This window comes from Arachis stenosperma, chromosome 2 (assembly GCF_014773155.1).
Source record: "Arachis stenosperma cultivar V10309 chromosome 2, arast.V10309.gnm1.PFL2, whole genome shotgun sequence".
NCBI lineage: Eukaryota > Viridiplantae > Streptophyta > Magnoliopsida > Fabales > Fabaceae > Arachis > Arachis stenosperma.
Window position 1 is genome coordinate 61,794,881 of NC_080378.1, and position 11,961 is coordinate 61,806,841.

Genomic DNA, 11,961 nt, shown 5'->3' on the forward strand with positions numbered 1-11,961 from the left:
TTGATGGCTACATCCCATCCTCGCAGTGAAAACTAATGCTCACGCACTCTGTCACAGTACGGCTAATCACTGGTTGGTTCTCGCGCCTACTGGAATAGAATCCCTTGATTCTTTTGCGTCTGTCACTAACGCCCAGCACTTGCAAGTTTGAAGCACGTCACAGTCATTCATTACCGGAATCCTACTCGGAATACCACAGACAAGGTTAGACTTTCCGGATTCCCAGGATCCTACTCGGAATACCACAGACAAGGTGAGACTTTCCAGATCCTCATAAATGCCGCCATCTATCTAGCTTATACCACGAAGATTCTGTTGGGGAATCTAAGAGATACGCATTCAAGCTCTGTTGCATGTAGAACGGAAGTGGTTGTCAATCACGCGCGTTCATAAGTGAGAATGATAATGAGGGTTATCTAACTCATCACATTCATCATGTTCTTGGGTACGAATGAATATCTTGGAATAAGAATAAAAGAGGAATTGAATAAAAGAAAATAGAATTTCATTAATACTTGAGGTACAGCAGAGCTCCACACCCTTAATCTATGGTGTGCAGAAACTCCACCGTTGAAAATACATAAGAAAAAGAGGTTCAGGCATGGCCGAATGGCCAGCCCTCTCCATGATCAAGTGACCGAATATTCAAAGAGATTAAACTGTCAAAAAATGTCTAATACAATAGATAAATGTCCTATATATACTAGACTAGCTACTAGGGTTTACATGAGTAAGTAATTGATGCGTAAATCCACTTCCGGGGCCCACTTGGTGTGTGCTTGGGCTGAGCTTGATCTATCCACGAGCTGAGGCTTCTCTTGGAGTTGAACTTCGAGTTATGACGTGTTTTGGGCGTTCAACTCCGGATCATGACGTTTTTCTGGCGTTTAACTCCAGACAGCAGCATGTACTTGGCGTTCAACGCCAAGTTACGTCGTCATTCTTCGAATAAAGTATGAACTATTATATATTGCTGGAAAGCCCTGGATGTCTACTTTCCAACGCCGTTGAGAGCGCGCCAATTGGAGTTCTGTAGCTCCAGAAAATCCATTTCGAGTGCAGGGAGGTCAGATTCCAACAGCATCAGCAGTCCTTTTGTCAGCCTTTTTCAGAGTTTTGCTCAAATCCCTCAATTTCAGTCAGAATTTACCTGAAATCACAGAAAAACACACAAACTCAAAGTAAAGTCCAGAAATGTGAATTTAACATAAAAACTAAGGAAAACATCCCTAAAAGTAGCTTGATCTTACTAAAAACTACCTAAAAACAATGCCAAAAAGCGTATAAATTATCCGCTCATCACAACACCAAACTTAAATTGTTGCTTGTCCCCAAGCAACTGAAAATCAAATAGGATAGAAAGAAGAGAATATACTATAAATTCCAAAATATCAATGAATATTACTTATAATTAGATGAGCGGGACTTGTAGCTTTTTGCTTCTGAACAGTTTTGGCATCTCACTTTTTCCTTTGAAGTTTTGAATGATTAGCTTCTCTAGGAACTTAGAATTTCGGATAGTGTTATTGACTTTCCTAGTTAAGCATGTTGATTCTTGAACACAGCTACTTATGAGTCTTGGCCGTGGCCCTAAGCACTTTGTTTTCCAGTATTACCACCGGATACATAAATGCCACAGACACATAACTGGGTGAACCTTTTCAGATTGTGACTTAGCTTTGCTAGAGTCCCCAGTTAGAGGTGTCCAGAGCTCTTAAGCACACTCTTTTGCTTTGGATCACGACTTTAACCACTCAGTCTCAAGCTTTTCACTTGGACCTTCATGACACAAGCACATGGTTAGGGACAGCTTGATTTAGCCGCTTAGGCCTGGATTTAATTTCCTTAGGCCCTCCTATCCATTGATGCTCAAAGCCTTGGATCCTTTTTACCCTTGCCTTTTGGTTTTAAGGGCTATTGGCTTTTTCTACTGCTCCTTCTTTTTCTATATACTCTTTTTAGCTCCCTTTTTTTTTCACTGCTTTTTCTTGCTTCAAGAATCAATTTCATGATTTTTCAGATCATCAATAACATTTCTCTTTGTTCATCATTCTTTCAAGAGCCAACAATTTTAACATTCATAAACAACAAGATCAAAAGACATATGCACTGTTCAAGCATTCATTCAGAAAACAAAAAGTATTGTCACCACATCAATATAATTAAATTAAATTCAAGGATAAATTCGAAATTCATGTACTTCTTGTTCTTTTGAATTAAAACATTTTTCTTTTAAGAGAGGTGAAGGATTAATGGAATTTATTCATAGCTTTAAGGCATGGTTACATACTAATGATCATGAAATAAAGACACAAAACATAGATAAACACAATAATTAAAAACCGAAAACAGAAAGAAATAAAGAACAAGGAATGAATCCACCTTTAGTGGCGTCTTCTTCTTGAAGGACCAATGATGTTCTTCAGTTCTTCTATGTCCCTTCCTTGCCTTTGTTGCTCCTCCCTCATTGCTCTTTGATCTTCTCTTATTTCTTGGAGAATGATGGAGTGTTCATGATGTTCCACCCTTAGTTGTTCAACATTATGGCTCAAATCTTCTAGGGAGGTATTGAGTTGCTCCCAATAGTTGTTGGGAGGAAAGTGCATTCCTTGAGGCATTTGTTGATGATGAACTTCCTCATGTTCTTCTTGAGGGCCGTGAGGAACTTCTCTTGTTTGCTCCATCCTTTTCTTGGTGATGGGCTTGTCTTCTTCAATGGAGACATCTCCATCTATAATAACTCCGGCTGAGTAACATAGATGGCAAATAAGGTGAGGGAAGGCTAGCCGTGCCATGGGTGAGGACTTGTCGGCTATTTTGTAGAGTTCATTGGAGATGACCTCATGAACCTCTACTTCCTCTCCAATCATGATGCTATGAATCATGATGGCCCGATCCACAGTAACTTCAGATCGGTTGCTTGTAGGGATGATGGATCTTTGGATGAACTCCAACCATCCTCTAGCTACAGGCTTGAGGTCCAGTCTTCTTAGTTGGACCGGTTTGCCTTTGGAGTCTATTCTCCATTGGGCGCCTTCCACACAAATGTCCATTAGGACTTGGTCCAACCTTTGATTAAAGTTGACCCTTCTTGTGTAGGGGCGTTCATCACCTTGCATCATGGGTAAGTGAAACGCCAACCTCACATTTTCTGGACTGAAATCTAAGTATTTCCCCCGAACCATTGTGATGTAGTTCTTTGGATTCGGGTTCATACTTTGATCATGGTTCCTAGTGATCCATGCATTGGCATAGAACTCTTGAACCATCAATATTCCGACTTGTTGCATGGGGTTGGTTATGACTTCCCAACCTCTTCTTTGGATTTCATGTCAAATTTCTGGATACTCATTCTTTTTGAGCTTGAAAGGGACCTCAGGGATTACCTTCTTTCTTGCCACAACATCATAGAAGTGGTCTTGATGGCTTTTGGAGATGAATCTTTCCTTCTCCCATGACTCGGAGGTGGAAGCTTTTGCTTTCCCTTTCCCTTTTCTTGAGGAAACTCCGGCCTTAGGTGCCATTGGTAATGGAAAAACAAAAAAAAAAGCTTATGCTTTTACCACACCAAACTTAAAATTTTGCTCGTCCTCGAGCAAGAAAGAAAAGAAGAGTAGAAGAAGAAGAAGAGAATATGGTAGAGAGGGAGAGAGTAGGTTCGGCTATGTGGGAAAAGATGGGGTTTGTGTTGTGTGAAAATGAAGAAGAATGGGAGGTTATTTATAGGGAGGGGGAGGGTGGGATTTCGGCCATTTTGGGTGGGAAGGGGTGGGAAATTGAATTTGAATTTTATGAGGGTAGGTGGGGTTTATGGGGAAGAGGAGGTTGATGTGAATGGTGAATGGGGTAATTGGGAAGAGGATTTGAGGTGATTGGTGAAGGTTTTTGGGAAGTGTGATATGGGGAAGAGTGAAATGAGATTTGGATTAGGAGAGTGTGATTAGGATTAAAAGGTAAGGTGGGGATATGGGAGGTGGGGATTGATGAGCGGATAATTTATACGCTTTTTGGCATTGTTTTTAGGTAGTTTTTAGTAAGTTCAAGCTACTTTTAGGGATGTTTTCATTAGTTTTTATGTTAAATTCACATTTCTGGACTTTACTATGAGTTTTTGTATTTTTCTGTGATTTCAGGTAAATTCTGACTGAAATTGAGGGATTTCAGCAAAACTCTGAAAAAGGCTGACAAAAGGACTGCTGATGCTGTTGGAATCTGACCTCCCTGCACTCGAAATGGATTTTCTGGAGCTACAGAACTCCAATTGGCGCGCTCTCAACGGCGTTGGAAAGTAGACATCCAGGGCTTTCCAACAATATATAATAGTCCATACTTTATTCGAAGAATGACGACGTAACTTGGCGTTGAACGCCAAGTACATGCTGCTGTCTGGAGTTAAACGCCAGAAAAACGTCATGATCCGGAGTTGAACGCCCAAAACACGTCATAACTCGGAGTTCAACTCCAAGAGAAGCCTCAGCTCGTGGATTGATCAAGCTCAGCCCAAGCATACACCAAGTGGGCCCCGGAAGTGGATTTATGCATCAATTACTTACTCATGTAAACCCTAGTAGCTAGTCTAGTATATATAGGACATTTATCTATTGTATTAGACATCTTTTGACCACTTTAAGTCTTTATTCATTCGGTCACTTGATCATGGGAGGGCTGGCCATTCGGCCATGCTGAACCTCTTTTGCTTATGTATTTTCAACGGTGGAGTTTCTGCACACCATAGATTAAGGGTGTGGAGCTCTGCTGTACTCAAGTATTAATGAAGTTCTATTTTCTTTTATTCAATTCCTCTTTTATTCTTATTCCAAGATATTCATTCGTACCCAAGAACATGATGAATGTGATGAGTTAGATAACCCTCATTATCATTCTCACTTATGAACGCGCGTGATGACAACCACTTCCGTTCTACATGCACCGAGCTTGAATGTATATCTCTTAGATTCCCCACAGAATCTTCGTGGTATAAGCTAGATAGATGGCGGCATTTATGAGGATCCGGAAAGTCTCACCTTGTCTGTGGTATTCCGAGTAGGATCCTGGGAATCCGGAAAGTCTCACCTTCTCTGTGGTATTCCGAGTAGGATTCCGGTAATGAATGACTGTGACGTGCTTCAAACTTGCAAGTGCTGGGCGTTAGTGACAGACGCAAAAGAATCAGGGATTCTATTCCAGTAGGCGCGGAACCACCAGTGATTAGCCGTACTGTGACAGAGTGCGTGAGCATTAGTTTTCACTGCGAGGATGGGATGTAGCCATCAACCATGGGTGATGCCTCCAGACGATTAGCTGTGCGATTGACAACCGCATAGGATCATTTTCCCGAGAGGATTGAAAGTAGCCACCGCTGATGGTGAACCCCTATACAAAGCTTGCCATAGAAAGGAGTAAGACGGATTGAGTAGAAGCAGGAGAATAGCAGGCGTCCTTGAGCATACAGTACCTCCATTCGCTTATCTGAAATTTCCACCAATGAATCTGCATAAGTATTCTATCCCTTTTATTATTTCTATTTTATTATTTGAATCTAATCAAGTATCATGTTTAATCCGCCTGACTGAGATCTACAAGGTGACCATAGCTTGCTTCATACCAACAATCTCTGTGGGATCGACCCTTACTCACGTAAGGTTTATTACTTGGACGACCCAGTACACTTGCTGGTTAGTTGAACGGAGTTGTGTCCACTCGTACCAAAAATCCTAAGTTCCACAATTCTACAATAAATGCAAATCAAAGAACAGTGATCACAATTTCGTCCACCAAGTTTTTGGCGCCGTTGCCGGGGATTGTTCGAGTATGGACAACTGACGGTTCATCTTGTTGCTCAGATTAGGTAATTTTCTTCTCAAAAATCTTTTTCAAAATTTTTCTTTTAATTTGCGTTTTTCCAAAAATGTTTTTCGAAAAAAATTAATAAAAATCCAAAAAAATTAGAAAATCATAAAAATAAAAAATTATTTTGTGTTTCTTGTTTAAGTCTTGAGTCAATTTTTAAGTTTGGTATCAATTGCATGCTTTGAAAATTTTTCTTGCATTTTTTCAAAAATTCCATGCATTCATAGTGTTCTTCATGATCTTCAAGTTGTTCTTGATAAGTCCTCTTGTTTGATCTTGATGATTTCTTGTTTTATGTCTTTTCTTGTTTTTCATGTGCATCTTTGCATTCATATTTTTCATGCATTAAAGATTTCTAAGTTTGGTGTCTTGCATGTTTTCTTTGCATCAAAAAATTTTTCAAAATTATGTTCTTGATGTTCATCATGATCTTCAAAGTGTTCTTGGTGTTCATCTTGACATTCATAGTGATCTTGCATGCATCTTGTGTTTTGATCCAAAATTTTCATGTTTTGGGTCATTTTTGTGTTTTTCTCTCTCATAATTAAAAAAAATTCAAAAATAAAAAAATTATCTTTTCCTTATTTTTCTCATAATTTTCGAAAATTTGAGTTGACTTAGTCAAATATTTTCAAAATTAGTTGTTTCTTACAAGTCAAGTCAAAATTTCAATTTTAAAAATCTTATCTTTTCAAAATCTTTTTCAAAAATCATATCTTTTCCATTTTTTTATATAATTTTCGAAAATTTCAAAAATCTTTTTCAAAATATTTTCAAAATCTTTTTCTTATCTTTAAATCTAATTTTCGAAAATTCACTAATAATTAATGTGATTGGTTCAAAAATTTGAAGTTTGTTACTTTCTTGTTAATAAAGGTTCAATCTTTAAGTTCTAGAATCTTATCTTGTAGTTTCTTGTTAGTGAAGTAAATAATTCCAAAATTTTTTTGAATTAAATCTTTTTATCTTTTATTTGATCTTTTTCAAAAACTTTTATCTTTTTCAAAATTTGATTTCAAAATATCTTATCTAACTTATTATCTTCTTATCTTTTTCAATTTTGATTTCAAATCTTTTTCAATAAACTAACTAACTTTTTGTTTGTTTCTTATCTTTTTCAAAACCACCTAACTACTTCTCTCTCTTCTATTTTCGAAAATATCTCTCTCTTTTTCAAAAATTCTTTTTAATTAACTAATTGTTTCAAATTTTAATTTCAATTACATTTATCTTTAATTTTCGAAAACCACTAACCCTTTTTCAAAATTATTTTCGAATTCTCCCTCCTCTTTTCTTCTTCTATTTAATTATTTAATCACTAACACTTCTCTTCACCTCTCTTCATCCAAAAATCCGAACCTCCTTCCTCATTCCTCTACCCCCTTTCTTTTTCTACTAACATAAAGGAATCTCTATACTGTGACATAGAGGATTCCTCTTTCTTTTCTTGTTCTCTTCTCTTTCATATGAGCAGGAACAGGGATAAAGGCACTCTTGTTGAAATTGATCCAGAACCTGAAAGGACTCTGAAGAGAAAATTAAGAGAAGCTAAATTGCAACAATCCAGAAGAAACCTTCTAGAAATTTTCGAACAAGAGAAAGAGATGGCAGCCGAAAATAATAATAATAATGCAAGGAGAATGCTTGGTGACTTCACAAAGCCAACGTCCAAGTTTGATGGAAGAAGCATCTCCATTCCTGCCATTGGAGCCAATAACTTTGAGCTTAAGCCTCAACTAGTTGCTCTAATGCAACAAAACTGCAAGTTTTATGGACTTCCATCTGAAGATCCTTATCAGTTTTTAACTGAATTCTTGCAGATCTGTGAGACTGTAAAGACGAATGGAGTTGATCCTGAAGTCTACAGACTCATGCTTTTCCCTTTTGCTGTAAGAGACAGAGCTAGAATATGGTTGGATTCACAACCTAAGGATAGCCTGGACTCCTGGGATAAGCTGGTCACTGCATTCTTAGATAAATTCTTTCCTCCTCAAAAGCTGAGCAAGCTGAGAGTGGATGTTCAAACCTTCAAACAAAAAGATGGTGAATCCCTCTATGAAGCTTGGGAAAGATACAAGCAGCTGACCAAGAGATGTCTATCTGACATGTTCTCAGAATGGACCATATTAGATATATTCTACTATGGTCTCTCTGAATTTTCGAAAATGTCATTGGATCATTCTGCAGGTGGATCTATTCACCTGAAGAAAACGCCTGAAGAGGCTCAAGAACTCATTGACATGGTTGCAAACAACCAGTTCATGTACACATCTGAGAGGAATTCCGTGAATAATGGGGTACCTCAAAAGAAAGGAGTTCTTGAAATTGATGCTCTGAATGCCATATTGGCTCAGAACAAAGTGTTGACTCAACAGGTCAACATGATCTCTCAAAATCTGAATGGATTGCAACATGCATCCAACAGTACTAGAGAGGCAGCTTCTGAAGAAGCTTATGATCCTGAGAACCCTGCCATGGCAGAGGTTAATTACATGGGTGAACCTTATGGAAACACCTATAACTCATCATGGAGAAATCATCCAAATTTCTCCTGGAAGGATCAACAAAAGCCTCAACAAGGCTTTAACAATGGTGGACGCAATAGGCTGAACAATAGTAAGCCATATCCATCATCTTCTCAGCAACAGACAGAGAACTCTGAACAAAACACTTCTAATTTAGCCAATATAGTCTCTGATCTGTCAAAGGCCACTTTCAGTTTCATGAATGAAACAAGATCCTCCATTAGAAATTTGGAGGCACAAGTGGGCCAGCTGAGTAAGAAAGTTATTGAAACTCTTCCCAGTATTCTCCCAAGCAATACAGAAGAGAATCCAAAAGGAGAGTGCAAGGCCATTGATGTGATCAAAGTGGCCGAATGCACAAGGGAGGAGGACGACGAAAATCCTAGTGAGAAAGACCTCCTGGGACGTCCCTCAAACAAGAAGGAGTTTCCTATTAGGGATCCAGAGGAATCTGAGGCTCATACAGAGATCATAGAAATTCCTTTAAATCTCCTTCTGCCATTCATGAGCTCTGAAGAATATTCATCCTCTGAAGAGAATGAAAATGTGACTGGAGAGCAAGTTGCTCAATACTTAGGAGCTATCATGAAGCTGAATGCCAAGCTGTTTGGTAATGAGACTTGGGAAAGTGAACCTCCCTTGCTCATTAGTGAACTAGATACTTGGATTCAGAGAACTCTACCTCAAAAGAAACAAGATCCTGGCAAGTTCTTAATACCTTGCACCATTGGCACCATGAGCTTTGAAAAAGCTCTATGTGATCTTGGGTCAGGGATAAATCTTATGCCACTCTCTTTAATGGAGAAGTTGGGGATCATTGAGGTACAACCTGCCTTATTCTCATTACAATTGGCAGATAAGTCCATAAGACAAGCTTATGGAATAGTGGAGGACGTGCTAGTAAGGCTTGAAGGCCTTTACATCCCTACTGATTTCATAATCCTAGACACTAGGAAGGAAGATGATGAATGCATCATCCTAGGAAGACCTTTCCTAGCCACAGCAGGAGTTGTGAAAGATGTCAACAGAGGTGAGTTAGTCCTTCAATTGAATGGGGACTACCTTGTGTTTCAGGCACATGGCCGTCCCTCTGTGACAAAAGAGAGTAAGCATGAAGAGCTTCTCTCAGTTCAGAGTCAAGAAGAGCCCACACAGTCAAACTCTAAGTTTGGTGTTGTGAGGCCACAACCAAACTCTAAGTTTGGTGTTCAAACCCCATATCCAAACTCTAAGTTTGGTGTTGGGACTACACACTAAATTGACCTGATCACCATGTGGCTCCATGAGAGCCACTGTCAAGCTATTGACATTAAAGAAGCGCTTGTTGGGAGGCAACCCAATTTTATTTATCTAATTTTATTTTATTTTGTTTTGTTTCTTTGTTATTTTTGGGTTTTATTAGGTACATGGTCATGAGGAGTCACGAAAAAAAATAAAAAAAATTAAAAACAGAGTCAAAAACAGAAGAAAAAATTTTCACCCTGGAGGCAGCGCAGACTGGCGTTCAACGCCAGTAAGGTGCATCTGGCCGGCGTTCAACGCCAGAACAGAGCACCATTCTGGCGCTGAACGCCCAAAACAAGCAACAACCTGGCGTTAAACGCCAGGATGGTGCACAGAGAGGACAAACTGGCGCTGAACGCCAGAAACAAGCATGAAACTGGCGTTCAACGCCAGAAACATGCATTACATGGGCGTTGAACGCCCAGAACATGCATCAATGGGCGTTTGAACGCCAGAATGATGCATGAAGGCAATTTACATGCCTATATGGTGAAGGAATGGTATTTGTTCTCACCTCAGGATCTGTGGACCCCACAGGATCCCCACCTACCATATTCCCACCTTACCTTTTAATCCTAATCACACTCTCCTAATCCAAATCTCATTTCACCCTTCCCCATATCACACTTCCCAAAAACCTTCACCAATCACCTCAATTCTTCTTCCCAATTACCCCATTCACCATTCACATCAACCTCCCCTTCCCCATAAACCCCACCTACCCTCATAAAATTCAAATTCAATTTCCCACCCATTCCCACCCAAAATGGCCGAACTCCCACCCTCCCTCTTCCTATAAATAACCTCCCATTCTTCTTCATTTTCACACAACACAAACCCCTTCTTCTCCCATATAGCCGAACCTACTCTCTCCCTCTCTACCCATATTCTCTTCTTCTTCTTCTACTATTCTTTTCTTTCTTGCTCGAGGACGAGCAAATTTTAAGTTTGGTGTGGTAAAAGCATAAGCTTTTTTTTGTTTTTCCATTACCAATGGCACCTAAGGCCGGAGTTTCCTCAAGAAAAGGGAAAGGGAAAGCAAAAGCTTCCACCTCCGAGTCATGGGAGATGGAAAGATTCATCTCCAAAAGCCATCAAGACCACTTCTATGATGTTGTGGCAAAGAAGAAGGTGATCCCTGAGGTCCCTTTCAAGCTCAAAAAGAATGAGTATCCGGAAATCCGACATGAGATCCAAAGAAGAGGGTGGGAAGTCATAACCAACCCCATGCAACAAGTTGGAATATTGATAGTTCAAGAGTTCTATGCCAATGCATGGATCACTAGGAACCATGATCAAAGTATGAACCCGAATCCAAAGAACTACATCACAATGGTTCGGGGGAAATACTTAGATTTCAGTCCGGAAAATGTGAGGTTGGCGTTTCACTTACCCATGATGCAAGGTGATGAACGCCCCTACACAAGAAGTGTCAACTTTAATCAAAGGTTGGACCAAGTCCTAATGGACATTTGTGTGGAAGGCGCCCAATGGAGAATAGACTCCAAAGGCAAGCCAGTCCAACTAAGAAGACTAGACCTCAAGCCTGTGGCTAGAGGATGGTTGGAGTTCATCCAAAGATCCATCATCCCTACAAGCAACCGATCTGAAGTTACTGTGGATCGGGCCATCATGATTCATAGCATCATGATTGGAGAGGAAGTAGAAGTTCATGAAGTCATCTCCAATGAACTCTACAAAATAGCCGACAAGCCTTCACACATGGCACGGCTAGCCTTCCCCCACCTTATATGCCATCTATGTTACTCAGCTGGAGTCATCATAGATGGAGATGTCTCCATTGAAGAAGACAAGCCCATCACCAAGAAAAGGATGGAGCAAACAAGAGAAGTTCCTCACGGCCCTCAAGAAGAACATGAGGAAGTTCATCATCAACAAATGCCTCAAGGAATGCACCTTCCTCCCAACAACTATTGGGAGCAACTCAACACCTCCTTAGAAGATTTGAGCCATAATGTTGAACAACTAAGGGTGGAACATCATGAACACTCCATCATTCTCCAAGAAATAAGAGAAGATCAAAGAGCAATGAGGGAGGAGCAACAGAGGCAAGGAAGGGACATAGAAGAGTTGAAGAACATCATTGGTCCTTCAAGAAGAAGACGCCACTAAAGGTGGATTCATTCCTTGTTCTCTATTTCTTTCTGTTTTTCGGTTTTTAATATTGTGTTTATCTATGTTCTGTGTCTTTATTTCATGATCATTAGTATGTAACCATGCCTTAAAGCTATGAATAAATTCCATTAATCCTTCACCTCTCTTAAAAGAAAAATGTTTTAAT